The 25317-nt window shown below is 44.0% G+C and overlaps 1 long non-coding RNA gene across 3 annotated transcripts in view; it reads right to left on the bottom strand.

The window, feature by feature from the left end:
• The window catches only part of LOC129060127 (uncharacterized), a 51674-nt gene extending 30848 nt beyond the window's left edge, over positions 1-20826 (bottom strand). For 2 of the 3 annotated variants that reach the window (XR_008526551.2, XR_008526553.2), the window contains exons 1-3: positions 20719-20826; positions 12971-13175; positions 11609-11715 (exon numbers count right to left, since the gene is read on the bottom strand). This is a non-coding gene — a long non-coding RNA (uncharacterized LOC129060127). Of the gene's footprint in view, positions 1-6988; positions 10360-11608; positions 11716-12970; positions 13176-20718 lie in introns of those variants that run through there. The other variant, XR_008526549.1, reaches the window with a different exon arrangement.
• Positions 20827-25317: the final 4491 nt, after the last annotated feature.

Raw genomic sequence — 25317 nt, 5'->3', positions numbered from 1 at the left:
GCATGTTCACACAGTGATGGTAATTTTGTCAACTGCTTTTTGTAGATTTGCCATATGTGGCTTTGTATATGTTTATGTCCATTTTATTAAAGCTATGCAAGTTTAAAATTGTTTGATCTTTTTGCTAAATTAGAAATTTTATCATTATGTAATGATCTTCATTTTTTTATTATGTGTTTTTGTCTGATAGCAATGTTATGATGACTGTAGAATTTGCTTGGAATATCTTTTACATCTTTTATTTTTGTATTTTTTATGTGCTTATATTTTGTAGTGATCTTTTGTAAATAATATAGTTAGCAGTTGGAATTTCTCTTTTCTTAATCACATCTACCATATAACTGGTGGGGTTAATCCACTTAAGTTGTGTTTATTGATAAATCGGAACTGATTTATATCACCTAGTTTCAGGCTTTCTATCTGCCTTATATTTTTGTACTTCTTCTTCTCCTTTTTTGCTTTTTATTAATTGAATTTTTAACTATTTTTTGCTGTATTTAAATCTATTTGTTTTTGGTGTTCTATAGCACTGTCTATGTGTTTCTTTTCCTTTATTCTTCTTGGTATACAGTTTGCCACAAATATCTGTGGATTTCTGTCTTTCATCAGTTCTGAGAAATTATCAGTCATTATCCTTTCAATACTGCCCTTCCTCAATTTTCTCTATTTTCTCCTTCAAACTAATTAGACATTAGCTCTTCAAACTAATTAGAATTAGCTCTTCTCATTCTATTCTCCATGTTTCCTTACCTCTCTTTCAAAATGTTCATATTCTTGATATATAGACTACATCCCAGATTATTTCTTCAGATCTATTTTCTATATCATGAATCCTTTCATCATCTATGTCTAATCTGCTTAATTCATTGAGTTTTTTAATTTTAAGTTTTTCCATTCCTAAAATTTCCATATGGTTATTTTGTTTTTTAGATATGCCTGGTCAGTTTTGTAACCTTTTATTTTATTCTCATTTTTATTACATCCTTTTTTTTTTTAACCTTAAACATTTCATTTGTATCTATTTTATATTCCACATCTGGTCATTTTGATATTTTAAAACAAGGTTTTACGTATGGTGCTTGTTCTTTTGGCATATTTTCCTTTATAGTGGCTGATATTTTTCCTTTGAGTAATTTTTTGTGAAATCAGATTTTGTTTACCTTAATCTGTAATGATCCTGGCAACTACATTTGTAAAGCTCCTGTTTACAGGGGATTGTGTTTGCTTCTCTCAAGAGCCAGTGGCACTATTTATTTGTAATCACTATAGTCTTTGTTAAGAGAACTGGGTTAATATGGAAGTTTTAAGTTTTATCTCTCCACAGTCTCAAAGCTTCCTGCATAGTGGTACTGACCTAGGCATTTAATTTCAAGACCACTTTCCAAGTGTTTGTCTACTCTTTACTGCTCTATGATCTTAGACCCCTGTTCTTGTTTTTGTTTTTTATCTTTCTTCAGACATTCTCCTTACTTTCTAGTGAGCCCCAGGATGCATTAAAAGTTATTGTTGTTGTTATATATCTGAGACTTTTTTTTTAGTCAATGTCCTTTCAGGTTGCTCAGTCTGAGATATTACCAGAAGCAAAAGTCCCAATCTACAAAATGAGATTTTTTAACATGAAAATTAAATTATTGGAAAGGCATCAAAAACTCAGATTATCCCGCTTTTGTTTATATAAAATTATACAAATAATTGAAGCAATAAATAGATGACATCTTTACAGTTAAAAAATAAGAATGGTATTTCTTCCCTAGTGTATTCTATTTATTTAAATGTTCAGAGCTCACATGGAATAGAAAACACCAAAAAATAGAGCTGTTTCCTACCCAAGAACATGGTGTTATACACCATGGTGCATGAGCAAAAGGCTAGAAATAAATGTTATCCTTATAATACTCTTAAGTTTAGAAGCCATTTTAAATAAAAACCTGCACTAATATTCCTGGGATTTAAATGGCTTAATAATAGTTATTGACATTGGGGTTTACAAAGTAATTGCCTTTATATCCATTATCTCATTTGATCATCACAACTTTGGAAGGAGTGAGACACAGGTTTTTATTTCTAGCTTATAGTTGGGAAAAATTAAGTGCCAAAGAGATCAAGTGATTCACTGACTGTTATATAGTAAAGAGGTGGGACATAAAGCCAAGAAAACAGACTCCACTTCCTAGGGTCTTTCCACCACATTGCCTTGAAGAAGGTTTAAAAATATTAATTAAATTAACCTAGGTAGAAAATATTCTCCTGGATTCTAGAAACTCAAAATAAAAGAAGTGGCAATCCAAAAAAAAAAGTAAGAAAATGGTAAAGGAAGATGAAACTGTCTAACAATAACAAACTGCAAAACAAATTTGACAAGAACAGAATCATAACAGGAGGTTGCCATCACTCTCCATTAAAACTCTAGCTAAAAGCAAAGCTAGGAAATTGGGTGGAATGAGGCTTATTCAAGATTGACATTAAGATATTTGTAAGTCAGCAAAACTGGCACCATCCTTACTTAGCCTTTTTAGCCCACTTAATAGCCTACAGTACTAACTATGATGAGAAGCTAACAGACGACACATCTGTAAGAAGGCTTTCTCAGTCAGCATGACTAAGGTGAGAGGGTCCTCAATCCTGCATTGTATGTCTGTTCCAGAGATTCTATTTGATTCTGTGATATTTGTTTTCCCCTACAATCTCAAATCCTGGAGGAGTCAGAATCCCCTGCCATAGATGGCAATGGGTTTTTTTCTCCCTGGAAAAATGTTTCTAGTCCCCTTTGAATAAGTAATACCTAGCTGGGTTCAGAGTTGACTCTACCTTCTCAATGCTCTACTCATCATCAAGAACTAGATAAGATTTCCCAGGGACGTATCCCCTCGTACTATCTGGGACCTTTAAATAACTCTATGGCTCAGTAAACTAATCTATGTCCAAATATACCAAATGATGGCTATCCAACCAAGTTCTTCATAGACTTTGGCCTGTAAACAGCAGACAAGGACTACCATTTTATCATTTTCCAGGGAGAAAAAAAACTAATGGAGGATTAGTTCCACTGGGGGAGACTAGTGTGGCCGGTGTCAAAACACAATACAGTGTAAGTACTCTACTGCTCAGCTTGCCTCTTTAGAGAGAGTCCTACTGGTCCAGGGGAACCAGCGTTTATCTTAGTGAAAGCCCTTACCTTACATATTAAGTTCAGAGGTCTCCAGGCCCTAGGAGAACTGTCTAACACTAGTTACCTAACAACTTCCACTTGAAGATTAGCAGCTTCAGGTAGTAGAAAGCAGTAGAAAACAAAGACTTCCCCAAAGCTGCAGTGTGAGTCACAGGAAGCACCAGAACAATGTCTGATGCACAGTGGGACCTATTTCAGAGTAGCTTAGAAGTAAGAAGAAAACATTTATAATCTGTTTGGCCATGGTGTAACTATTCTGAACTATTTTTTTTTCCTTTTTTTTTTTTTTTTTTGAGACAGAGTCTCGTTCTGTCACCCAGGCTGGAGTGCAATGGTGCAGTCTCGGCTCACTGCAACCACTGCCTCCTGGGTTCAAGCGATTCTCCTGCCTCAGCCTCCCAAGTGGCTGGGACTAAAGGCATGCGTCACCATGCACGGCTAATTTTTGTATTTTTAGTAGAGATGAGGTTTTGTTATGTTGGCTAGACTGGTCTTGAACTCCTGACCTCAGGTGATCTGCCCACCTCAGCCTCCCAAAGTACTGGGACTACAGGTGCAAGCCACCATACCAGGCCTCATTCTGGGCTATTTTCTAAACAATTTTTTAGAGCCCTGGGTCTCATGGATGTTAAAGGCATTCTCACTATAAACTCAGGGAAACCTATTGCCAGACATTACTGCACAGCAATGGGTATACCACATTAAAGCCATACTACAAATCTACACCAAAACTTTGAAAAAGTAGAAAAGTACATTTGTATGTGTCTATGATCCACTTTGTGTTTGGAAATTTACTATTGAAAGAGAAAGGTTCAAAGTTGAAACATTAGCTTCCCAAGGACTCACGCATGGCTAGGAATTGCATCTGTCCAGTGAGCTTCAGCTTGGGTGCATTTGTGCAAAGGCAGAACTGCAGTGACGCACAAACACCTAACCACACACATGTAAAATCTGTATTTGTTCCAATAATCATCCTCAAGGTCACATATTTTTCATGTGTAAATTAGGAACTCAATTTTGAAAATTTGGCCCAGTGTCTCTGCAAATTGTTCCTTCTTTGTCATTGAGAATGTCACAGCTGTTCTTGTCAGAAAGAAGACAAAAGAACAGAAAGACAGTCTATTTAATCTTCATTCATTGACCTTCCATGTAAAAAGAAAAGAAACATAGAAAGGAAAGAGGAAAAAGAGAACTGTTTTTCCTTGCAGGTTTATTCATGTATTCTCGTCCATGATATGATATGCTCTCATATCAGCCCAGTTCTTGACAGCCACAAAGCCCTACTTAATGATCTAAACCAAGGGTCTGCCCCACCTGAGAGAAAGGCTTGGCCATTTTCTCTTGAAGTGATACCACCTACGGAAGTCTGGCAAAGTGGCTTTTACAATTTTGCTAGACTGAGCTAAACAAAGAAATGTGGATAACAGGCTGTTTTGAGCATGCTTGTGCTACTAATTTTAATGGCTGTACAAGAACAAACCTGTTAGAAAAGAAACACGATGGCTTTTGCTAAACCTTTCCAGATCCACCCTTTGCTCCTATCTTCTTTCATCTTTGCTTCTGTCTTCGTTCTGCTCCTTGTCTCGCACCCTCTGGAGTGCCTGTTCTTTCCGGCCCTGATTCTTTCAGGAGCTGCTGACTGATGAGACTTCTGTACTCCTTGAACAACTAAACAGTTTCATCCCACCCTTCCTGCAGCCAGTGAGGATGTTTGCAAAAACCCAAACAGCCTGGGGAGGTGTCAGGAAGTGAACCGAAGAAGGCATGCTGTTTATAGGCCAGAAACATTGCTGAGATTTTATTCTGGGTTGGTTGTTTGGATTGTAAAGAGAATACAGCCCCTCCCAGGGAAACGCTGACTGTCTACAGGCTATCATTTGGAGAAACCACCTCTGTAATGTCTGGCCACAAGCCTCAGGGGGCCCACGAAAGGAGACGAATGATGAAAGGATAGCAAAAATAATTGCTTACCTAGTATAGGGTAAAAGAGAAACAAGGAAAAATTTAGAACACACTTTACAAACTCTCTTTAAATACTGGGACTTGCCAAATGCTTTGCTTACTCAGATATTGGAGACTTACGTCGTTTGAAAATGTTATAGAACTTTCATTGCCTTAAAACTAAAGAAAACAAAGATATGTGCTATAGAAAACCATCCTGGGAGCATTTGGCGGCACATAAGAGATAAAGAAGCCCAAGAAACAGTCAAAGAACACTGATACTACTTTGATTGATGAATGGATGAAAGGTTTACATTGCCCTTATGGGATAAAATAGAGAAGCGCCTTATGAAGATGAGAAAACGGATTACAGACATTTTAGAGCTAAATAATGCCTTAGACATCACCTAGATGAACTCTCAGGCTTTCTATATTAATTACATTGGGGAAAGATCATCCAAGATCATCCAGGATAAGCCATCCTTTGCTTCAAGGATTAGGCTGAATGAGACTGAGAATAAGTCAGGAGAGAGAGGCAGTGTTTCCGATGACAGACAGTAAGTAAAGTCATAAACAGAGGAAGATCCATCAGGTATCAGGTGGAGAGAAGGAAGAGCTTGGGGCCAGCTCTAGAGTCATGGGGGATGCCATCCGGGATATGTCATAAAAAAATTCATTCAATTCGAGTATTATTTTCAGAGTCCTTTACCTTTATTTAAACTATTTATTGTAAAGTCATTACAGAGAGGTCAAAATAACTTTAGAACTCTCACAATTGGACTAACCTGGCTATTATTTTTAAAGGAAAAGGCTTCATCCACTAGCACCAAAAATGACTTTTAATAGAACTAAATGCCTACTAGAATTTCATCTGGGAGAAATCATATTCTTAAGTAGCCAAGAGTCCAAACAGTGGGGCCAAGAAGAACCAGAGACAGGTAGTCATCTCTGCCTTGGTGTTGGTTGCTGTTTCGGGGGAGAATGGAACTTGCCCCTTAAACTCATGCCTTCTATCCGCAATAGAAGCAGCACTCCTCTAATTCATCTTTCCTCCAACCCACTTTCACCACATGACTGGAGAGTGCTGAACTCCAGGATTAAAGAGCTTCCCATGAAAGTGGGATGATGAGACAAGCAGAAACAACTGCACGGCTATCCACACCTTGGTCTTCCTTCTGGTCCAAACCTGCTGACAGAGGAACACAGGAGGCCACATGCACCCCTGGCCCTCACACTTGGGACTCTCTGCCTTTCAGAACAATTTGAGCTCCTAGGCTTCTAGTTTCTGCTTTCAAAGAGAAAACTAGAAGCAGAGAATATCCAACCTCAAATAACTTATGCCACTGTGAAATAGTACTCTATGGAAATAAAATAGCTTGAGGACTTTGAAAAAAATATCCAAAGGTTCTTACAAAGATGGTGTCAAACAATTCTTGAACATGTTAAGGCCAAAGCACTTGTAAACACTCTGGCCTTAGAATATGCTGTGGATTCAAGATAATTCTGCCTTAAACACTGGGCTACTTCCCTTTCTTTAAATTGGATTCAGAAAATAGTGTTTATTCTCTTTTAAACATTGTTGGTTTCCCTCTCAAGTCATGCTTACAAGATTCAAACTCAGAAAAAAATCACCCCAAGTTCAACTTTCTGAGTTGACTTTATGAGCTAGTAATCCATCACCAGTTCACCATTAAATCATAACCAAAATGAACATTAGTGAGTCTCCCTTTCCACAGTGCCCTAAGAGGCATACAGCAAAGGTGATTGCAATTCTCTGGAATGTGACTTGGGTTCACACTGGTGTTACTGACCTTCTGCAGGGTCCGTTGCATTAAAAACATTGAGCTTCTTTTTTATTTTTTATTTCTTTTTGAGATGGAGTCTTGCTCTGTTGCCCAGGCTGGAGTGCAGTGGCGCGATCTCGGCTAACTGCAACCTCTGCCTCAGGGGTTCATGCCATTCTCCTGCCTCAGCCTCCCAAGTAGCTGGGACTACAGGTGCCTGCCACCACGCCTGGCTAACTTTTTTGTATTTTTAGTAGAGACGGGGTTTCACCGTGTTAGCCAGGATGGTCACAATCTCCTGACCTCATGATCGGCCTGCCTCGGTCTCCCAAAGTGTGAGCTTCTTTACATATCGAAAATGTTCACACATTAATAGGCTAACAAAATATATTTTGGCCCTATAGTTGTTATAGGCTAAGCTATATTTCCCCTTCCCGCAAATTCATATTTTGAGGCCCTAACTCCCAGCACCTCAGAAGGTGAGCGTATTTGGAGACAGGGTCTTAAAGAGGTAATTATGTTAAAATGAGGTCCTACGTGAGGTCCCTAGTCCAATCCAACTGGAATCCTTATAGGAAGAGGAGGTTAGGACACAGACAGAGAGACAGCAGACCCTTGTGCACAGAAGGGTGACTGTGTGAAGAGGCAGGAAGAATGCAGTCATTTAAAAACCTAGAAGAGGCCAGGCATGGTGGTTCACGCCTATAATCACAACACTTTGGGAAGCCGAGGTGGGCGAATCACCTGAGATCAGGAGTTCAAGACCAGCATGGCCAACATGATGAAACCCCATCTCTACAAAAATACAAAAATTAGCCAGGCATGATGGCAGGTGCCTGTAATCCTAGCTATTCGGGAGCCTGAGGCAGGCGAATAGCAAGATTCAAAAAAAAAAAAGACCTAGGAGAGCGTCCTCAAAGGAAACCAATTCTTCCAGCATCTTGGTCTTGGCCTGTCTGCAACCAAAACTGAAAAATAAAGTACTGTTGTTTAAGCCACCCAGTTTACGGTATTTAGTCATGGCAGTCCTAGGAAACTAATTCACTTAGTCATCTCCCACATGTAAGAAGGTTTGGGAGATCTCATTCCATCAACCAAATTCCCCAATTCCATTATTCATATTCAACGGTATGGTTGGACCACATTAATCTATATTCTATTTGCCAGCTTGTTTCATGTTAATCCTTCAGGATCAAGACTCATCTAATTTGGTGCATACTCTGAGCCTGGAAATATAGAAGAGGGTTGTTCATTGGAATTTTCAAGGAAAGTGGAGGCAGAAAGTGAGCTGACCCTCTCAACTCAAAGAAAAATGAAATGAGGAAAACTGATCACGGGACCACTTCATTCCTCTTGTCTCTTTGTCTCTTTTCCTCATTTTCCTTTCTTCTTCCATGTCTTCAATTGCAAAATGAATATTATAAGCCCTAGTTCAAAGTTGATGGAAGAATGGGTGAACTAATATGCCTGACTGCCTCTGCAATGACAGAGGAGAAGAAAAATGCAGTGGGCAAGGGGGTCTAAAAAGGATGAGGGACAGAGGAGACAGAGAGCTCATGTTTATGGGCTCTCACTGTGTGTCAAAAACCATCCTAAACACTCTACATGAACCCTGTCACTCAAAGCTCATGATAACTGGGTGGGGGTAGAAGCATTGCTCCTCGCATGCATCTTTCATCCAACCCACTTTCACCACGTGACCTGAGAGTGCTAAACTCCAAGATTAAAGGTCTCCCTGTGAAAGTGAGATGATGAGGTAAGGAGAAACAGAACTGCATGGCTATCCCTACCTCAGCCTTCATCACTAACTTCATTTCACAAGTGAATCTGCTAACATTTCAAGAGAGGGTAATTTGCTACCTAGTTCACATTGCTAGTAAGCAACAGATCTGAGAGAAAAAACTTCAAGACCCAACTTGTAAACTATGATGGTTGTTTCCAAGTTTGAACTTTCCTATTCTAGCTATAAATTCATGCTAATTCTGCACAGTGGTTTGATACTGCTGTTCATAGGCAATGGAGACAGGAGTTTTTAATGTACATGAGTACACATCACCTTCTTCTTGATCTATGGAAAAGGCAAAGAATAATTGACAGGAAAAAAGAAAAACAGGATGGCAGAGAGAAGGAGACCCATCCCCCTGAGCAAAGTGCTGCATTGCCAAGTACCAGGTGGTGTGCAGTTTTGAGGCACTGGAACGGGAAAATGTAGAGAGAGGGAGAGTTTCAGGGAGCAGCTGCTCTCCCTGTGGAGGATACCAAGAGGGACAGAAATGGGGAGAAAGAAGTGTAAAAGATTTCTGCTGTGCATCGAGAATGTACTCCCAACCACCCTCCTGATATTTCCTTGACAGATGAAGTTAAATATTTGAATTGCTTTACATGACTTTTTTATTCTAAGTTGTGTTTATTTGAGCTGATAATGAGAAAATATTGGAGCCATGGTGCCCAGTTATACTCGGGTAATATTTTCTGTGTTGTTTTCTAGGCTTAGTGTCTGAAAGCCAACTTGGGATCCTGAGCTGCACTTGGCATTGAGCATACCACTCTATACCCAACCGAGAGTGGATTCTGACTTTCTGCACAGGGTCATCGGGAGAATGGAAGGGAACAGAAGTGACTTGATCCAAGGGATGCTGATTCTCAGCAAAAGAGCCACAAGTTAGAAGGATGTTACACCTATCAGGAGAGCTTAGGTTATGCCCTATAGCAAACAGGACCACATTTTCAGTAGCCTCACAAAACAAAAAAAGCTACTTTCCCTCACACTAAGTCTGTTGTAGGGAAACAGTGAAGGGGGACATCTCCTCTAAAGGACAAGGCACAGAATCCCAGGCTTCTTCCATCCGTGTCTACTCCATGGCCATGTGCAGCATCTCCCAGGCTTCTTCTGTCTGTGGCATCCACGGCCATACACAGCCCCAGGAATGGCCAAGACACATGCAAACAGAGTGAGTCAGCCCTGGGTTCTAGGGCTTAGCCAGGCTCTGCCCAACTGCAAAGGGGGCTGGGAAAGCAGTCTTCTTCTTTCTAGAAAGGGGAAGAGAACTGGTACCTCTGCTGGAAAATAGTCATGTCTGCCACAAAACATGTGGGGACCACAGAGAGATTCGTTTGCGAGACGAAGCAAAAATTACTGATTAAGCTCAATGTCTCACACATAAACCTATACAGTAATACATAAGTTCACTTAACACAAAGTCTAAAGCCTTCCTCACAATGCTGCCAACCAAATGCTATGCTTTACCCCCACGTCCACAGACATCCACTCTCTGAAGGAATTGGAGTCTTCCTGGAAGGCCAGGGACAATGATGGCAAATGAGCTTGGATTCACTCAAGCCCCTGACGGATCCACCTGCCAGGTCCCTCGGGAGGTCGGGGCTGCTGTAGTACTTAAAATTCAGTTTTGAAGATGCTTGAGGACCTTGATTTCTATTATAAACTTGAGAAATTCACAGGATGTGCTAGACATGGACCAGAAACAAAAGGATGTTTGAGTCACAGGTTGAGCTTGCCACTGGAACAGTGCAGGATGGAAAACTCTAGAAGCTGACAAATGCTGCTGGCAGATAGTCTGTGAAGTCTCCTGTTGGGGCTCATCCACGGACTCACAGGGAAAAACCCAATTTCTGCAGGAGAGCACCTCCCTGTGCTAGGGAAACACTGGGGAAAGGGGAGAGTCATCGGGGTCCTCGTGTCAGATTCTAAAATACACCTCTGTGGGAGCAATGGGCCAGGCTGCAGGGAGTGAGGAGCAGCTAACGTGTGCATTGAGGAGAAAGCTACCATTTGAGGTGGAGAATACCAGGAATGCAAGAGATGAAGTGGGAGGATTTTTTTTTTTTTTTTTTTTACATTTATGGTAAAATAAGATCATGCTTCTCCTTTTTCCTATTTCCTTGACAGGCTGAAAAAAATACATTGAGTATTTTTTACTGCTTTTTGGACTTGATTTGATATTTTGATTGATCCAAATACAGTTGGTGTGCAAACACTTGCTTCTCTTTAATGAATACTAGCATGTAAAATTACCACTTTCAGAAGACAGACTGTATTAGTAAGCTCAGCTGCCATAACAAAATGCCACTAACAGGGTGGCTTAAACACCAGAAATACATTTTCTCACAATTCTGAAGGCTGGAAGTCGAAGGTCACGGTACCAGCATGGCTGGGTTCTGGTGAGGACTCTCTTTCCAGCTTGCAGACAGCCACCTACTTGCTATGTCCTCATGAGGCAAAGAGAGACAACAAGCTCTCTGGTGTCTCTTCTTATAAGGGCACTAATTCCATCCGGAAGCCCACCTTCACTGCTTCATTTGCACCTCATTACCTCCCAAAGGCCCCACCTCCCAATCATATCACGTTGGGGGTTAGGACTCCAACGCATGAATTTTGGGAAACACAATTTAGCCCATGGCACATGTCATGGTTATTATGTGGTTTCAAGCACGCCAGAACCATAGAGTGAAGCCATAGTTTGGCCTCCCTTCTCACTGGGAGATTTTTTAAATCTATAATCGTAGGTCTCATTTTCACAAAATGTCTATACCATGCATCTAAAACTCACTCATTTTAAAAGTCAAGCCTGTTATATTGCTTTTGCTTTCTAAATATTAATTTTAATTCTCCAGCTCTTCATATTCTCCTAATAGATTTAAATGCTCATCTTAATATATTTTTATTCATCAAATGAATATTTATCATGACACTGACCTTGTGCCCAGTGCCTTTCCAGATGCTGATGATTTGATAGTTCATGAGAAAGGCAATCCTATCCTCACGGAGCTTACGTTCCGACAGAAATACAGGTGTCTACAAAGCTAGCAAAGACAAACATTCCTTTTACAGACTGCAATCGGTGATAAGGGGAATTTTAACAATTGATGCCATAAATAGAGCCAAGATCGCGCCACTGCACCCCAGCCTGGGTGACAGAGTGAGACTCCGTCTCAACAAATAAGTTAACAGAGAGGCTGCTACCTTCAATATATTAGTCAAAGAAGGCCTCTTGGCAGATGTGACATTTCCCTTGTGACTGGAAGAACTGAAACCATTTCAGAGCTGCAAGGGAGGCATCCTACATGGAAGACCCAGCATGGTCAACGGCCCCTGAGATCATGAAGGACTCACAGGGGCCGACAGCAACAGTGAGCTTGGTCACAGGCCCAAGCAGCGGCTGTCACAGCATCGGTGAGGAATTGGGATCTGAGTCCAAATGCCTTGGTAGAATTAGTTTTCCACAGAAATGAAACATGGATATAACCTCAAATATCTAACTTTCTTGCAATTAAAGTATTTTAGTGGATATTTATAGAACACATTGGAAAAGAAGAAAATTTATAGGATAACATCTTTTCAATACATAAAAGGCTAGGAAACCAGTGTGTGGCTCTATATAGGAGGTTGGATTGGAGGGTAATTGACATTTCCTAATCTGCCAAGGTTATGGAAGTACAAGTCTTCAACTTCTGAAAAAAGATGTCTTCTACTTCCAGCTCCTATTATCAGTGGTCCTATCGCCACCCTATGTGCCCTTTTCTGTTTATTTTCAGGAGTCACTGAACCTCTAGATTATACTTTTAGAAGTATGCAAAAGTAAAGTAAATGTTTACCATGGAGGATGGTGGTTTTTTCCTCCAATCAATCATTTAACGAATATTTATTCAGCACCTACCATGTGCCAGGCACTCTGCTATATCCTTGGGATGCAGTGGTGAGTAAAACAAGTAAGGGCCCTGCATTCCTGTGAGCTAACAGTCGAGGAAGGAGGAAGACAGTGAGCAACCAGAGTGACTGGCTGTGTACCGGTAAGTGCTGGGGAAGAAAACTAGTCAACTGTTGGAAACAACCAGCAACCGCAGGGAGAGACTATTAGCTTCAGCAATCAGAGAAGTGTTCTCTAAAGAACCAGCAACTTCACGGACCCAAAGGAAGGATGACCAGGGAGTAAGTAGGTGAAGAAAGGAAAAGAGAGCAATTTGGGAGGGGAAAAAAAAATCAGAATCAGTCTCAGAATGTTCACATAGAAAGAGCCTGGGGTGGCCAAAGGCCCCTGCACCCCACTCCCCAACTCACTCGGCTTCACTTCCTTGCCTCGCGTTCTTTCCTTAACTCACTCCAAATGTTTTCCAGCTCTCACTTTTTGGCCATCTCAGCATCATCTCCAACTTGAAGCACTTCCCACTAGCTTCAGTTTCCTTCTCTTTCTTGATTTTCCTCCCATCTTCCTGGGCTTGCCTGCTCCTGGGTCTTCCCACTCTTCAGACCTTCAATCTTCCACCTGTTAAAAGAAAAATGTCAGCCGAATTAAATTTAAAGGAGTTTAACTGAGCAATGAACAATTTGTGAATGGGCAGCCCCCAGAATCACAGTAGATTTAGAGACTCCAGAGCAGCCACGGGGTCAAAAAAGATTTACAGACAAAAAAAAAAAAAAAAAAAAGGAAATGATGTACAGAAATTGGAAGTGAGGTATAAAAACAGCTGGATTGGTTACAGGTTGCCATTAGCCTTATTTGAACTTGGTTCAAACAGTTGGCTACATTTGGCCAAAACTCAGTGACTGGCACAGGTGTGGGCTATTGTTGGTTTACACCTCCACTTGTTATAGTTCACGATGTACAGAAAAACCTTTAGGCTGAACTTAAATATGTAAGGAAGCAGCTTTAAGATAAACTTGATTAACACACCTCTTCTGTTCGCCCCTCGTTCCCATCCCCCGGGACCACATCAGTGCTCTTTGAGAACCTAGGGAAGCCTGTACACACAAGATTGTAAAGAGTAGGTCAAGATAATCCAGAGTATATTTTAAAGAGATTGCTCTATGTGGAGCATAAAAAATAAAAGCATGCATATGGGGAGCGGAGCTAGAAGGCAATAAGACGCACGCGGCAGTAACGAGGATGTGTTACAGGAAAGGGGTCCTGACCAAACCCCAAGAGAGGGCTCTTGGACCCCATGCAAGAAAGAATTCGGGGGCGAGTCCACAGAGTAAAGTGAAAGCAAGTTTATTAAGAAATTAAAGGAGTAAAAGAATGGCTACTCCACAGGTAAAGCAGCCCCGAGGGCTGCTGGATGCCCATTTTTATAGTTATTTCTTGATGATACTCTAAACAATGGGTGGATTATTCATGCCTCCCTTTTTAGACCATATAGGGTAACTTCCTGATGTTGCCATGGCATTTGTAAACGATCATGACACTGGTGGGAGTGTAGCAGTGAGGACGACCAGAGGTCACTATCATCACCATCTTGGTTTTGATGGGATTTGGCCAGCTCATTTACTGCAATCTATTTTATCAGTAAGGTCTTCATGACCTGCATCTTGTGCCGACCTCTTATTTCATCCTATGATTAAGAATGCCTTAACCATCTGGGAATGCAGCCCAGTAGGTCTCAGCCTTATTTTACCCAGCCCCTATTCAAGACAGAGTAGCTCTGGTTCAAACGCCTCTGACAGACGGACAGGAGTTGATAAAAGTGGATGTATGTAAGAGGTATTCGATATATTTAAGAGTTGAAATCCTCAGGACATGGAAACGAAAGGAGGAAGAGAAAGAGGTCATAGTCTGAGGGTCCTGGTGACCAGGCGGATAACAGTGCCTTTTACTGATGTGTGAAATCAAGGAGAAGGAGCAGCTTTCAGAGACAGACCGAAGGTTTAGGCTTGAAGAGTGTCCTTAAGAAGTGCAACTGGGAATGTTAATGGGCAATTAGATCATTTGCATCTGGAATTCAGAGAAGCAAGCTGATCTACAAATTTAAAGTTTGGAGTCATTGGAATGCAAATGTCACTTGTAGCTGGCAACAGCCATGAGCAAGGGTGAGATCTCTAGACAAGAGCAGAGTGTGAAGGAGACCTGAGAGCAAACTGTGAAGGAGAACAGGATGGAGAGGCCTGCTGAAGAGGACAAGCAGGAAAAGCAGCCTGAAAAGAAGGCAGGGCCATGGGGGGACGTCAGCTGCCATCAATGAAGCCAGTGCGGAGAAGGAAAGGAGAGATCAGCCAGGTCAAATGCTGACAGTATGAAATGAAGGCTGAAAATGCCCATCACACATGATGACGTGGAGATACCTACTATTTTGTTAATATGATATTAGCAGGATCCAAAGTTGAATGCATTGAGGAGTGAAGAGGAAATGAAAAAAATTGGGCTAGTTACGCTCAACAAAAAAAGAACAAAAGACCCAATTAAAAAATGGACAAAGATATTTCTGCAAAGAAGACATACAAATAGCTAACAAGCACATGAAAAGATGCTCAATACCACTAATCGTTAGGGAACTGCAAATCAAAACCACAGTGAGATACTACTTTATCCCATTAGAATGGCCACTACTGGAAAAAAAAGAGAAATATGAAATAATAACTGTTAGCAAGGATGTAGAGAAATTAGAATCTTTAAGTGCTGTTTGTGGGAATGTAAAATTGTATAGCTACTATGAAAACAGTATGGAACTTCCTAAAACATTAAAAATAGAATTACCACATAATCCAGTAATCCCACTTCTGGATGTGTACCCAAATGAATTAAAAGCAGGGCCCTGAAGAGATATGTGTATATCCATGTTCACAGCAGCATTATTTACCATAGCAAAAAGACGGAAGCAACCCAAGTGTCCATCACTGATGAGCGAATGGATACACAAAATGTAGAAATGTAGTGTATATATGGCCAGGCGCGGTGGTTCATGCTGTAATCCCAACACTTTAGGAGGCTGAGGCGGATGGATCACGAAGTCAGGAGATCGAGACCATCCTGGCTAACACAGTGAAACCCCATCTCTACTAAAAATACAAAAAATTAGCCGGACGTGGTGGTGAGTGCCTGTAGTCCCAGCTACTCGGGAGGCTGAGGCAGGAGAATGGCGTGAACCTGGGAGGCGGAGCTTGCAGTGAGCCTTGGCACCACTTCACTCCAGCCTGGGTGACAGAGTGAGACTCCATCTCAAAAAAAAAAAAGAAAAGAAAAGAAATATACATATATATGTGTGTGTGTGTGTGTGTGTGTGTGTGTGTGTATATATATATATATATATACTACTATGGAATATTAGCCCCAAAAAAGAAAACTCTGACACATGCTACAACATGGATAAGCCTTGAGGACACTAAGCTAAGTGAAATAAGCCAATCACAAAAAGACAAATACTGTAAGAGTCCATTTACATGAAGTATCCAGAGCAGTCAAATCAGAGAGAGAAAGCAGAATGGTGGCTGCCAGGGGCTGGAGAAACGGGGAATGGAAACTTGTTGCTTCATGGGTATAGAGTTTCAGTTCTGCAAGATGAAAAGAATTCCAGAGATCAGTTGCACAATAATGTGAATACACTTAATACGGCTGAACTGTTTACTCAAAAATAGTTGTGATGGTAAAGTTTTTTGTTATGTGTATTTCACCACAATTTTTTAAAACTCAGCTATGAAAATGTAACCCTTATATGTGGGTGGAATAAATCACATTTTAGTAGCTAAAAGAAATACTCGGCTAATTATTGTATACCCTTCTTTCAAGGAATTTGGTGTAGAAGAAAAAAGAGATCAGGTGGTAACTGAAAGACAAATGTGAGATTAAGAGAAATTCATTTCTTCTATAAATATGGTAGAAGCTCAAGCATATAGAAATGATAGGAATGAACTGGGAGGGGTGAAATTTAGAGCAGGAAAGAATAGTCAATATTGAGACATCTCTCAGAAGTGGGAGGAGATGCAATCCAGAATACAGATAGAAAGATGAGGCTCTGCCAAGAACACAAACACCTCCTCTAAGTGCAAAGAGAGGGAATGAGGCTGGGAGGAAGGAACGAGGTATTCGATCAGGTATATTGATTTGGGAGCAGAATGTTGAAGGGTTCTAGTCTAAATGCTTTAATTTTCTTAGAAAAGAATCAGGGTTCTCTTCTGAGAAGACAGGTATTGATGAGGCTTTAGAATTTCCAAAATAGTAAAGAAAGTTCAAAATAGTCATTAAGGAGCACAGGACAACATCCTGGCCAGGGAAATACGGTAGGATTGCTCAGCAGGGTGGAGCCCCCATTCAATCCTGAGTTTATCAGGATTCTTGTCTGCCCTATTGTGCGGTTTTCTCTGACCTCCTGGGATACCTGGGTACAGGTACAGAGAAAATGTATTGTTGAGTTCGTCCAGAGTTGGGGTTTTGACAAATTTGCAGAGGGACAGGGAGATGATTTGGTAAGACCTAATGTTGAGGAACCAAGGAATCTAAGGTACATATGGAGAGAAATAAGGAGAGAAGCCAATGGATGAGGAAAAGGTTAAAGAATGAATGAACAGAGGGTTCCGAGGGCCAGAGATGGTTTTAGTGGAAGTAGCTGATTAGGCAGCTGGAAAGGTTAAAAAAAATGTGTAGTGAGAGAGAGGAACACGCATATTAAGAATCTTGGCAGTAACACTGCATCAAGTTGGTGGGGCGGGGTGGGGGACACATGACGAAGTCGGGGAGTGGCCACATGTTTGGGGCACCAAGAGGACAGGCCATCAAGCGCATGCTGAAGGCACCCAGGAAGACGGTAGAACAAGGGTGGAGAGAAGACAGAAAACCAAGTGACAAAGCCTTCATTTGTTAGGGAAAAAGGATGGGTGCTTTTTACAGTTTTATTCACAATATTTGCTATTATGGGTTGCATCGTATCCCCCCAAAATTCCTATGTTGAAGCCCTAACCCCCAGCAACTCAGAGTATGTCCTTATATGGAAATACAGTCATTGCAGATATAATTAATTCATTATGATTATTATAATTAATATAGTTAAGGTGAGGTCCTTAAGTGGACCTTAATCCAATATTACTGGTTTCCCTATAAAAATGGGAACTTTGGGCCAAGTGCGGTGGCTCACGCCTGTAATCCCAGCACTTTGGGAGGCCGAGGTGGGCAGATCACAAGGTCAGGAGATGGAGACCATCCTGGCTAACATAGTGAAACCCCATCTCTACTAAAAATACAAAACAATTAGCCGGGTGTGGTGGCGGCTGCCTGTAGTCCCAACTACTCTGGAGGCTGAGACAGGAGAATGGCGTGAACCCGGGAGGCAGGGCTTGCAGTGAGCTGAGATCGTGCCACTGCACTCCAGCCTGGGTGACAGAGCGAGACTCTGTCCCAAAAAAAAAAGGTACTTTGGGCTGGGCGTGGTGGCTCACGCCTGTAATCCCAGCACTTTGGGAGGCCAAGGCAGGTGGATCACGAGGTCAGGAGATCAAGACTATCCTGGCGAATATGGTGAAACCCCATTTCTACTAAAAAAATAAAAATAAAAAAATTAGCCAGGTGTGGTGGCAGGCACCTGTAGTCCCAGCTACTAGGGATGCTGAGGCAGGAGAATGGCATGAACCCAGGAGGTGGAGCTTGCAGTGAGCCGAGATCGTGCCACTGCACTCCAGTCTGGGTGACAGAGTGAGACTCCATCTCAAAAAAGGGTACTTTGGACACAAGCACTCACAGGGAGAACACCAAGTGAAGATGAAGGCTAAGATGAGGGCAATGGGCACAGGCACACAAGCCAAGGATCACCCAAGGCTACCACCAGAAGCCAGAGGAGAGGCCTGGAACAGATTCTGCCTCACAGCCTTGCAAGGAACCAGCCCTGCTGACACCTTGATCCTGGACTTCAGCCTCCTGAATGGCGACAGTAAACTGCTGTTAATTCAGCCACCCAGTCTGTGGTTCTTCATGACAGCTGACCTAGCAGACACATTTGCCTTAACGCATTTCTATCCTACTCTGTAAAGACAAGTTTTTGGAAGTATTCCTTGGGCCTCAATTTCCTGTCTGGTCAGTTATCTTCACTGAATTCAAGGAACAGAAGTTTTCTTGTCTTCTAGGTACTAGAAGGTCTATTGCAGGTCTGCTATGACTCACACCACAGCAGCCATTGCAGGCAACGGCTCCAATCTATTCACTTCTCACCACTGCTGTCAAGGCCTTGTTCATAGAACTGCTTTCACAAAATTTACACAACCACCACCATACATGGTTAGTACCATTTTTCTCACTTTGCAAATGAGAATACCAAGGCTCAGAGAAGTTAAGGATTTTTCCCAAGATCAGACAAGTGTGAGAGCTGCCATTGAAACCCAGACTGTCTGATTCCAGAGCTGGCATTTCTCCCACTTCCAGTCCTAACTGCAGACTGACTCCACTCAGAGGCAGGTCTCCCCTCAGCCCTCTAGAGGGGCTGCCTGTTCCACCCCTGGATGCTGAAAAGACGTCTTTCCAGCCTGGTGCCATGACTCATGCCTGTAATCCCAGCACTTTGGGAGGCCAAGGTGGGGAGATCACCTGAGGTCAGGAGTTCAAGACTAGCCTGGCCAACATGACAAAACTCCATCTCTACCAAAAAATACAAAAAAGTTAGCCTGGCATGGTGGTGTGCACCTGTAGTCCCAGCTACTCGGGAGCCTGAGGTGGGAGAATCACTTGAACCTGGGAGGTGGAGGTTGCAGTGAGCTGAGATCACGCCACTGCACTCTAGCCTGGGTGACAGAGCGAGACTCCATCAGAAAGAAAGAAAGAGAGAGAGAGAGAAAGAAAGGAAAAGATGTCTTTCTTCTCTGTTCCGTCCTGGCTCTGGAGGTTATTTCTCACCTGCTGTGCCTCCTCGGCTTCTCCCTGTTACCCATCAACTTCCCAAGGACCCATTCCAAACCCCCTGAAATAACTGAGGCGTCCTCCACGATCCTGCTCCTACCTAAGCTTTCAATCTCTCTCTCTTCACTGGCAGCCCCGTTCTTCTACCTCTGATCCCTCCAACCATTCTGCAAACCACGCAATTCCCCGCACAGCCCATGCTCTCCAACCTCTCTGCCTTTGCTCCTGCTGTGCGGGGCCACCCTTTCTCATTCTGACCTCAGCTGGAAAAATTCCTCCCATCTTCTGATTCTGATTTAAATGTCCACCTGGAGGGAAGAGACCCTTCATATTCTCTGTTGTATTCTCATTTACTTGACATTTCAGACAAGTGTGGCCCTCTCCACGCCCAGCCTCTGGTGATGTGGCAACGGTTGAGACCAAGCTCCTGACCCACAGAACCAATGTCCTGGTGAGGGAGAGAGAGGCCGGAGCCACACTAGTGCCTGCCATGGAGTGTTTTTGCTGAATGCTGCTCTTGGTGGGATATTTGACTTTATGAAGGAAACCTAGACTCCTTCCTAAAGCCTGCCTTCTTATATTAGGGGAAGTATGGCAAAGGCTACGTATGTAATCCAAGTGTGCAATGAAATGGGCCTGGATCAAGTAGCCTGAGTGTGCAGGCCTTTTCTCTAGCTTCTGTGCAAAGGGAGCACGCAGGTGGCAGCACGCAGCTTGAATAGCAAAAGGTGAAAAGCTCAGGTCCGCAACAGAGCGAAGGCCGCGAGGAAGGCGGCGCGTCGGGAGTGCAGGCCCAGCGAAGGCCACGAGGAAACGCAGGCCTGAGCTGGCAGATCCGTCTTTACAGAGAAGCTAGAAATCTGAATTGTGTTGCCCAGGCTGGAGTGCAGTGGCACAATCTTGGCTCACTGCAACCTCCGCCTCCCGGGCTCAGGCAATTCTAGTGCTTCAGCCTCCCAAGTAGCTGGCATTACAGGCGTATGCCACCAGCCTGGCTAATTTTTATACTTTTAGTAGAGACATGGTTTTGCCATGTTGGCCAGGCTGGTCTCAAACTCCTGGCCTCCAGTGATCCACCTGCCTCAGCCTCCCAAAGTGCTGGGATTACGAGCGTGAGCCACCACACCCAGCCAGCAGTAGTCGAATTTTTAAATATGTCTCCAGATATCACAACCGAATATTACTCTAGCCCTAAGTTGGCCCGAGGACAATCAGTCACCCTTCATTTGGGGATCATCGCCTCCTCCTCTCCTTTGTTCAGTGCTCCATCTGGCCTTTCTCTCCTGCCTTCCAGGGACTGCTCCACCGCAGGGATACGTTGTTTAGGTTCATTTTATTGTGAGGCATTTCTGACACCTGGGTCCCATGGAAACGCCCTGGAGAACAGAGACCAGGGCTGGACATCCCTGGCTGCCACGGTGGGCGGGGCCGCACAGGCCCGAATTCCTGCCTGGATTAGTGGCTGCAGGGAGGGAGGAGCTCCAGCAGGAGGAGGTGGGAGGGAGAGAGGAATCTGAAGGGCAGGAAGAAAAGCTGCTGCTGTTTGGGTGTGCCGTTCCCGCGGAGGTGACCGCAGCCGAGTAGCAATGTGTTAAATGAGGTTGACAATGTGTGAAGTGGAAAATGTCACCAGCAGAAGAGAGACACCGTGAACTTTAGTTTTGATTTAAATTAATGGGAACTCAAGGAGAGAAAATCCTTCCAGTGTTCCAAGAACAGCCACAAGGTTACAAGTGTGGGCCCGCCTGAGTAGGCGGCTGCCTGGGTGTGATAGATTCACCCACACGCACCTCGTGTTTACTTGCCGACGACAGTGAAATATTTAGACACATAAATACTTCAATTATGGGGATGTCATCCGACTACCAAGCTTTGGGTTCCACTGTGACAAACTCGAACCTTTTTTCTCCCTTTCCCTTTTTGCAGCCATGGCCTGGAGGAGCACAGGCGGATGTGGCACTCACAGCAAGGAAGGCGCAGCCGGGGGAAGCCTGGGGCACCTGGCGCGTGCCGTGTTGAGGCTTGTGGTGCGGCGAAAAATCAGCAGAACAGTCAGAGGGAGGAAACCCCAGACGGCAATGAGAGAATGAATTGCTTCCAGAGGAAACTACCCACGGCCTCTTCGCAGCATGTGCTGGGCCAGGCATTTGCGAGCGGGGACTCTGGCCTCTGTGGGATGAAGGGGTGCCAGGCTGTGGGAGGGAGGCTGTGATGATGGCCCAGCTTGCGCACGTGCCCTCCTGCCTCACACGCGGCGCTGTCAAGCGACCCAACTACAACACAACAAAGCGCGCCTGCTCGGTTCCTTCCCTCATTCATTCTCCAGAGCACCAGGCTCCCAGAGCACCCAGCACGAATGGCTTGGAGCGAAGTCTTGGCAGGCAGTTGAACACGGGAATCTGGACTTCAGGCAGTCAGCCCACGAGAAGTCCTGGTTGAAGAGAAGCCGAATGGATGGGAGGACAGGGAGAGAGGCAGGTTTGAGGGATTGCCATGGTGCAGGAAAGTCCCCACGGCCACCATGAGGGATGGGAGACAGCTGCGGAGCAAGAACTGATTAGCATCGCCTTAAGAATCCAGAGGAGTACAGAGGTAGATGAGGAGTTGCGAGGAGAATTAGCATCCTTAACTAAGAGACATAAGTGTAATGGGAGCCAAGACGGTCCTAAGTGGCTCATCCCAGGCTGCTTTGCAATAACGTGAGTGTTAAATATGCACCAAAAAGGAGGGGGCAGAAAAAGGAAACCTATAAATAAAGCAAGTGTGGGTATCAGAAATAGATGACGCGTGTGCATTTATATACAGCTAACTCTCAGGTTTGTTTTCAAACAGACACATGACCATTTTTTAAAAATTGATATGTTAAGCCTCATTGCAATGCTATTAGAATTCCAGGGAAACTGCCTTCTGTGCTCAGGGTAATGGCAAACACATCTCTTCCTTTTATCAGGGGAGGTTTGCGATGGTGGCATCGCCCTTCTCTGATAAGGGTGCTAGGGCTCCATGGAGCCAGCCATCTCTGAATTTCAAAGCAAATATTAATTGCTTTTTGCCTGTGTAGGGTTTGTTTTCCCAACCAGATTGTAAGTCCTTTAAGACAGAGAAGAATCCTGCTCCTCCTAACATCCTCCCCGCTCCTAGCTAATGAAACCTCTTAAGCATTTGCTAGTAAACCGCTCTATGGACCAACCGTGGCAATGTGCCCACCCTATGCGCTTTGCAGCCCTGACAGTGAAGAAAAAGCCATTTTGATGTCTGTGAGCTATCAAGAAGGCAGGCACTGTCAATGGGTGACAGGAATGCATAAGCACAGCTTTTTGAAAGGGGGAAAGTATTTTGAGAACTAGATATTAATAACAGGTAACTCACAATGCATGCTCCCCAAGGCTATTCCAAGCAGATTCTACAAGGAGGATCACTATTAAGAGATATGAATGGTATTTATTTTGTCTTGCTCTAGCCCTCCCCTGAACCTGCAGGGCTTCCACCCTCCCCCAAAATTCTTTGGTGTCCCAGCGGGGACATATCTATAAACCAGCTCTGCGGGTGCCCACAGGGCCTGCCTGCCTCCTCTGCCTTGTTGGCCTCCACTGGGGTGATCTGCAGCAGTGACATCCCCCGGCCCCTAACCCCATCTGTTCCCCTCGTACCTGCGAGATCTCTGGTTCTACTTCCTCTGGAGGACACTACCTCTCTATGCTTCTGGAGCAGCCAGTCCCATCCCCCAGTGCGGCCCAGCTCCCACCACGCTTGTTGTGGGAGCCACTTTGGGCAAGTGCTGTGCTCCAGGACAGGCTGCCAGCCCTGCTGGAGCCCCCACCCTCAGCCAGCTGAGAGCAGGCCTCTCTGCCACTTAGCACTGTGGCTGTAGGAGGAGTCCCTGCAAGGCTGCCCAGGCCCTCCTGCCCCATCAAGGTCTCGGGAGGCCGTTCTTTGCCTTTGATTTTGCTGCAGCCTCCCTGGTTTGTGTGCTGAGAGTGAGGAGTGGCTGGGCCACCGGGAGAGACGCTGCAAGCCCACACTCAGAGCCCCTGCCTCCTTTCCTCCACTCTCATGTCCTGACATTTCTCAAGCTTCCCACCTTTTTAATTTGTTAGGTTTGTTTTCAGGGTGCTCTGCAGGTCCTTAGGCCCAAAAAGCCACAGGGAAGCACGCTCAGGTCCCCCAGGTGGGTCTGAACCTTTCAGTGAACACCACTTGGGTTCAAACTTAGACCCACCCATGCTGGCTGCATTCCTAGGACAAGAACAGCTTGGGACATGCTGCACACCCATGACCTCATTCTGTTCTCACCACCATCCAGGGAAGCCAGCGGTGTTCTTATTCTCCTTTCACAGGCGAGCAAACTGAAAACCAGAGGAGCCCAGAAGCTGGCCCAGGGTGACACAGCTCGAAGAGCTAATGAAGACTGAAGTCCAGACCTCTGCTTACTTAATTTTGTTCTCTGATGGACAGAGGTGAAAAGGGTGCACACGTCTCCACAGCCAGGACCAAAAAAGCCATGCAGCGTGGTCATCGTGGCTCCTGTCTGCTTGTTGGTGGCAATGGGACCATAATCCTGATTGATGCTCCCCAGACAGAATGGACCCATGAGAACCAGAGGTTTGCAGCCCCCGACCCGCTCCAAGCTGAGGCACAGGAAGAGCGTCCCAGTGAACGGTGACCACTTTGAAGCAACCCAGGGGACAAAGCTGAGCGGGAGTTTATGGTCCAGAAAAGTACAGGTTCTGTTCAGGAACATGAAGATTGGACCCCACGTCCCCCATGTTCCTCCCTGGTTTCCTCTCCCAGGTGAACACACCTACGGTGCTCAGGGTCACCGAGTCAGACCTGCATGCTGCCAGCCAAGCCTTGGTCTCTGGGAGCAACCCTAAGGCACTCCCTCGTGGACAACATCTCTATCCCTCTGCATTTTAGCTTCAAAGCTCACCACACATACAAATGGGATACATAGCTCTTCAAACCTTTAAAATAATAACCATCACAGAGCAATTTTTCTTCCTTGAACTCTGAATATGAAACCTTCATGCTTTGTTTCTTCAGAGGTATTAAGATGGAGGGATAAGAGCATGCACTGTTTTGTTTTGGCTTTTTTTTAAGCTTGCTGGAAAATCACACGACTTACTTGTTTTACCTAGAAATTTTCTGAATTTTTAAAGAGAATATTCCCAATTGCAAAACCATCTCTATGAAGACAGCAGTGTTCAGTTTTCCCTCCCATAAGCTGGGGAAGCCCCTCCTGTTCCTGGACCTGATGCCCTCAATCAGGGTGGGGCTCACCTGAGAAATGGCACAAGTGTCCAGACACCAAGTCCTGAGGCAAAACTGAAGCACACGACTCGGGGGGTTCCCAGGCAGAACTTTCTAGACTGTTCTTAACACTCCTGGCCAAGATGGGTAGCATTTGATTTATTATGCAACAGTAAGTAAATGCTCAGTCAAGAGGGAAACAATTTTCAAAATGTAATATGAATACTCCACAGGGCTCATGTCAACATTTAGAACAGGATGACACCGTAGAGGGGACCTTGTCTGCACCTGATACGGTTTGGCTGTGTCCCCACCCAAATCTCATCTTGAATTGTAGCTTCCATAACTCCCACGTGTCACAGGGGAGAGCCAGTGAGGGCAGACCTTTCCCATGCCGTTCTCATGATAGTGACTAAGTCTCATGAGATCTGGTGGTTTTATAAAGGGGAGTCCCTACCCAAACTATCTGGCCTGCTGCCATGTAAGACGTGACTTTGCTGCTCATTCACCTTCCACCATGATTGTGAGGCCTCCCCAGTCATGTGGAACTGTGAGTCAAACCTCTTCC

Source organism: Pongo abelii, chromosome 5 (genome assembly GCF_028885655.2).
Source record: "Pongo abelii isolate AG06213 chromosome 5, NHGRI_mPonAbe1-v2.0_pri, whole genome shotgun sequence".
Classification (NCBI taxonomy): domain Eukaryota; kingdom Metazoa; phylum Chordata; class Mammalia; order Primates; family Hominidae; genus Pongo; species Pongo abelii.
Note: the sequence above shows the minus strand (reverse complement) of the source record. Positions and strands in the feature narration are given on the sequence as shown.